The 6243-nt window shown below is 33.7% G+C and overlaps 1 long non-coding RNA gene across 1 annotated transcript; it reads right to left on the minus strand.

Moving 5' to 3' along the window:
* Positions 1–831: 831 nt before the first annotated feature.
* LOC117119231 lies at positions 832–5598 on the minus strand. Its single transcript, XR_004447159.1, has 4 exons — positions 5372–5598; positions 4768–4794; positions 2889–2939; positions 832–851 (listed from the first exon to the last, which is right to left on the minus strand). It is a non-coding gene; the product is annotated as an uncharacterized LOC117119231 (long non-coding RNA).
* Positions 5599–6243: the final 645 nt, after the last annotated feature.

The following is a 6243-nucleotide window of genomic DNA, read 5'->3' on the forward strand; positions in this document are numbered from 1 at the left end:
GTGCTACACAGTAATATCGATGATATATTACATTTTACAATATTCAACCGACTTTATACCTTCTAAAGGTAAGTTTCTTCCTTTAATTATAACAACTTTAACCTTGTTAACTTTAATTGACTAATACTAGATATTTTCATTTTTACTTACCTATTCCAAAAAGAAAGGCATCAGTATTTAGAGCAGACACAATAAGAAATACGGCTACCACGATTTGCAGTTTGCTGAAAGAGAAATACACATTATAGACATTTTGAATCAGAAATATGCAAAAAATAAGAACACTGAGTATGATCAAAATTTTACAGGTTCAAAATAAATTATCAACAATTAAGTTGGGAGACTCACCGTGTAATCGCCATGTTGCTTAGAGGAAGTGGATATGAACAAAATCAAAGGCGTCAGTGTAGACTTATATCTCTCTCAACAATGATCAAGGCTTTGTAACAAATATTTTCTAAAACGGGTGATTTAATTAAGATTTGTTTTATTTCTGGAATGCAGCTACACAGAAAAAATACAATAGTTTTTTTTGCTGGAATTTGAACCAACCAATGAACCGTTGACCGAAGTAATCTTTAATGGCTTAATAGTCCTTTATCAAGAAGTCCTTAAAACATGTATAAAGATACAATCAGACTAAACAATCTAATATTTAATTAGGAAGCAAGGTTGAAATTCCGATTCTCAAGGAGTTACTAATCCTGACTGTATTTTAGACGCCTCGTAGATTTATGGTCCACTGATTAATCTCAGATATGGAAGTATAATAACATACTCACAAATATTGAATTGCACGCCATCGTGCTGTGATAATTGACATCATCGGAGTGAATAAATAAATTTCATTCCTGAGGATGACATAATTAATATCGAAATATTTAATCCAAACAAAATGGCGTGCATCAATACTTGATTATATTTTCTTATGGTACCTTTATCTCACCTGTCATTGTGTCTATTCAATGTTATATGAGGTAAGCGTATCCATCCAATACAGTAGTAAAATTATCCTACTTGTATCCCATTAATTTGAGGCAGATTTTTTAGAGTGTGCATCACTCCCAATTATCAACAACCTTATCAGATAATTGTGGATACATTGCAAAGGAGATAAGTTTAAATACATTGACCTGTTCATTGGGTTGGTAATATTAATGGATCTAGGCCCGTTGCCACCCGGCCTGTTGCCACCCGGCCTTTTGCCACCCGGCCCGTTGCCACCCGGCCATTTGCCACCCGGCCTTTTGCCACCTTATGCCCGTTGCCCCCCGGCCTTTAGCCACCCGGCCTTTTGCCACCCGGCCTTTTGCCACCCTAGGCCCGTTGCCACCCGCCTTTTGCCAACTAGGCCCTTTGACACCCAACATTTTGCCACCCGGCTCGTTGCCACCATAGGCCCTTTGCCACCCAGAATGTTGCCACCCGGTCCGTTGCCACCGTAGGCCCTTTGCCACTCGGCCCGTTGCACCCATAGTTGTATGCCAATGCATTTTATTCGCAGAAATTTTACTCTCGGAATTTTTGCCAAATTATGTGTACTAAATGACGAATGGATTGATTGTTTGTCGTTTGTTTGACAGATTGTAAACAACGACAATTCATTACGGTTAATAACCATAATGAAATGCACACATGTGAAGTTCCTGATTAGCGTTTTATCTTTATTTGTATGTATTCAGACGTATATTTATGTATATGTTTTCTGAGTATGTACTGTTTTTAGTTAGTGTGTGAGTGTGTGTTTTTTAACATCATTTTTTAGTGAAGGCAGAACATCATAAATTATTTTTTTTTGTTCATGTAATTGAACTTGCCTTTGAGTGTGGAAATAATAATGAACATGAATACAGTTAACATGATGAAAGTAGCGATGATAAGCTATTATTATTATTATTATTAACATGTTGAATATGTTAATGCTGCTACCGCTATAAGAAATGGGCCTATGCCCATATATACCTCTCACAATTTGTTGTGAGATATTAAGCTAAATGTATGATAATATATAGCTCTGTTATACCAAAAGAAAAAAAACATGGGTGGGGGAAATGTCTAGCTGATCAATTGAAGGCCACGCAAATTAGGCTTAAAGACCCCATAATCTGAACAATAAAAACATAAACAATCAGGAGGATTAGTTTGCTCAGATCGTTAATGTTACTAAGTGCAATATCTTTTGTAGTTTACCGCTAACGAGAAGAGCTTCATTTAAAGTTTATCAATGACGGTTATTTCTGATGAGAAAATATATGCGCTTGTTATAAATTGTCAGCATAAAGAGAGGAATAACAAATAAATTCCATAAAGTTCATTATACACACATAGGCATGTGGTTATACTATATAAATAACTATTATTATCATAAATGTGTTGTTATTTATTGTAAAAGCACAGGCTATTTTTTCTATTTTAGAATGAGAATATACTTAAAAATAAAATATAAAAATAAACTATAGACATTGCAGTATTTCTCTCTTTATGCGGATTTTTAGCAATGTTTATTTCTGCAATTTTTTCCTGGTGGTAAGAAGGCGCATGGACGATTGTTTAAAACAAAATACAGTATATTAAACTGGAAAGTAAATTTAATCAAGAAAAAATTCTGCTACAGTAGGCCTACTAGTACAAATCTGTGTATAAAAACCCACCGGGTGGCAACGGGCCTGGGTGGCAACGGACCTAAGGTGGCAAAGGGCTGGGTGGCAAAAGGCCGGGTGGCAACGGATAAGAACCCAATATTAATATTTCCAATTCAGTTCAGTTTATTGATATCTACTATGTATAAAAACAAGTATACTAAAAAGGTTACAATAAAGAAAGCAAATAAAAGCCAAACACAATAAAAGGGTGGTCGTTTAACAATATATGTCATTTAGCTAACTGACCTGAAGAACCATACGTCTTGACCGGCTTGATTACATCAAACTCGTTTGCACCTATAATAATGATATTTAAAAGTATAAATAGTTTTCTTCTTAAATATATAATTATGAATGTGGAAAATTAAAATAAAACGGAGCTCGTCTTTGAATTCTCCGTTTTTGTAGAGGGGATATAATCTTTTTTCTGCTTCAGTTTTTGGATTAAGTATATTTACCTCTCTCAATTTCAAGTGTATGTGCACTTATTCCTAATTTAATAAAGTACCGAACGATCTTTGGTTGTTTTTAGAAAATAAAATATAGTTTTCCATAGAGAATGGCAGTTACTAGGTGACAAGAGAACATTGCCTCAAATGAAGAAGGACTGATTGCAGCTGTAGGAAGTTTTTACTACTACAGAAGCAGACGTATTCAGTAAATTAATGGCGTTTTATAAATAAAATATATCTAAATTTCTTGAAAGTTACACTTTACCTACGCACAGCAGGCATAAATCCTGTATTATAACACCTCAAAATAGATCATTGTCATTCGAGACATTGGTTAGCCAGTTTTACACCATTTTATGTTACAACAATCGCATTTTTTCCATCCTTTTCATCAATTTATTTGTCTCCTTGCACGCTTAAACCCAATTAAAGTTTTTTGGAGGTTCAAAGACGATTACTGCAGTAAGTTGAAGCTTGATTTAGATATATTTCTTTACAAATACATGTTGATTTTCATTATATTCCCCCTTAGTATATCTAGAACTTCTTGTGCCGGCTGACAAGTCCACCAACTACTACAAAATGGATGTACCTAAAAACAATGAACTACTTCGCAAGAACATCACAAAGTCATACAAAAAGGTGATGTTACGTTACGGCTCAGAATAACTAACAGAGAAGAGATCACAACTTTTGTGTATTACAAAGTATATATAATTTATTTACAATGCGATTATAATACGGTAATTAAACAAAGATAGAAATTAAACATATAAATAAGCTTAGAGGACGGTGGTGGTTAGAACCTGAAGTAAATAAACCTCAAAATAATTCAATATGGAAGGATCACATAAATGTTATAGAAAATACAAAAGTAGAGAGGAAGAAAAACTTTACATAAAAAGAACATGCTCAATGATTATTCCTCAACGCCGTATAATAATTTATGCGAAACACAATTACCATGTACAATAAGAGTACACATTTGGTAAGCTTCTCGATGACACAGATCAGTAATTGAAAAGCAATAGACCTACACACTACGATATTCCAGCTAGCAAAGCGTTTTCATACAGTCATAACTATTGTCATCATAATTAGTAGCATCATCACTACCAGGGTAAAATATCATTACCCGTAATGGTTATTAAAATTAGCCCTATTACACACTTGAAGAAAGTTCGTGGCGAACTGGACCATCTGCTGAACCAACTGAATGAAAAAAAAAAAGAATACTATTTAATCATACTTCAATCTTATTTATTATAATTTCTGTGCGCTGAATTGAGAGATATATTATATAACTTTAGAACCTAACTTTAGGCCTATTTAAAACGTAACTTTAACATTTTGTAACCCACAACGTTAATGACTGTTCATAATGTTTTGTGTTTGCTTGGTTAGAAGCAAAATCTTAGTGGTGGGGGTATCATTGTAGTGGTATATTTACCTTGATCAGATATAATGATAATGGACCTTCGGGGGTGCCAATCAATTTAACACCCGAAAAATCATATCAGGCCCAGGAATACATGCATGTCCTACAAATACACGTGTTGTCCCATAAATGCAAGCGTTTATGCACATTAATATTCCACTTTGGTAGTAATTATATTATATACAGTAATACATACTATAAATTAAACAATGTGAAATAATAAGTGTCGACTTACATTCAGTTTCTCTCTCCGCAATTTTGGCTGTTCAAAAAAATAATCATGACAATTATTGTTAATTTTTAAACAATATTATTGTCAATCGTCACGTTATCACTGTAACTCGAAATGTTATTTTTCCTATTCCCAACCGTGCACTAATTTTTCATTAGTGCACGGTTTGCTTGATTTTTTTTTTCGGTTAGTGTGCAAAAGGCCAATTCAACTTGCATGTATCGCCATATCGCGCACCGAGATATATTCTAGGCTGGTGTTTTTACACATAGCACTACTACGGAGGCTTGTGGAAAGAGAAGGTAGACACTCTCCCAATCGGCAATAGTTTGTTGACAAGTGGTAGTTGAAAAAATAACATTTGTATATCAAGGTACTGTTTGACGCTGAAGAAAGTCACTTCAAATTCATTATTATGTATAAAAAAAACTAATTCATTTATTGAATCAATGAATTAAGGAACTGATTAGGACTAGAATATGAATATTTCAGGCTTATCTAGATCTGTTTAAAAGAAACAAGAAATGAATGATCTAGACAGCGCAGTAGGCCGAAACCAGGCCCTAGATCGATGTGTAAGCCTAGATGAATCATCAAACGATTTTACCTGTCTTCACCGACTTAAATATGATTACTGTATTTTCTCAAATGCTTGAAGAAATTTGTATTCCTTTGACGAATGTCTATCAAAAACTCATGACAAGTAATTTATTCATCGTGCAAAAGTCCCACAATATCTTGTAAATTTGAATTAAATAAATCAAGGACCTAGCTTTTATTTAAAAGTCCATTATTTGAGAGTATAAGTATTGATTAGGTGACTATAATTGTTTAGTTAGTTATCCTTCACTGGTCTGCATAGTAAGGACTTTAAGCAGTTAAATGTCCTTCACTTAGTTCACAATTATATGACAGTTAGGCATTCTGGAAGCCTTGTCAAATTGCAAGTAAACAAATTCCTAAGCTCACCAAGTTGGGCTTGGTGATTGTTTAATGATTTAGTTTTGTACTTTTTGAAAATTTGGGGGTTGCTTTTTGTAGAAGGTATTATATTGATTTGGTTTGCTGTTGAAAGAGAGGCTATCTCAGCCAGATATCTAATTTAATTCGGTCACAAAATTCACTTTTATACACATATTAAAAACTACCAGTCGGTGAATCTCATGGCACCTATGATTAATGCCTTGTCCACACTATCAAGTTATATTTGAAACAAACATTTGACATGCAAAAATATAATCATGACATCACATCATGACCATATATAGGCCTACTCACATTTTTTTTAAAGATCCATTAGATTTACAAATACATTGGATACGCATAGAGGTTATGACTAATATCCCTCATTTTAAGTCTGACATTATTACTAATATTACTACAGAAAACGTCTAATATAATTTTTATTATTGAATGTATCTTGCACCATCAGTTCGCGTTCGTTGTCGAATAGGATAATAGTATTATGTTGTACTATAT

Source organism: Anneissia japonica, unplaced genomic scaffold, assembly GCF_011630105.1.
Source record: "Anneissia japonica isolate Jap-2015-1 unplaced genomic scaffold, ASM1163010v1 scaffold2692_len624387_cov171, whole genome shotgun sequence".
Lineage (NCBI taxonomy): Eukaryota > Metazoa > Echinodermata > Crinoidea > Comatulida > Comatulidae > Anneissia > Anneissia japonica.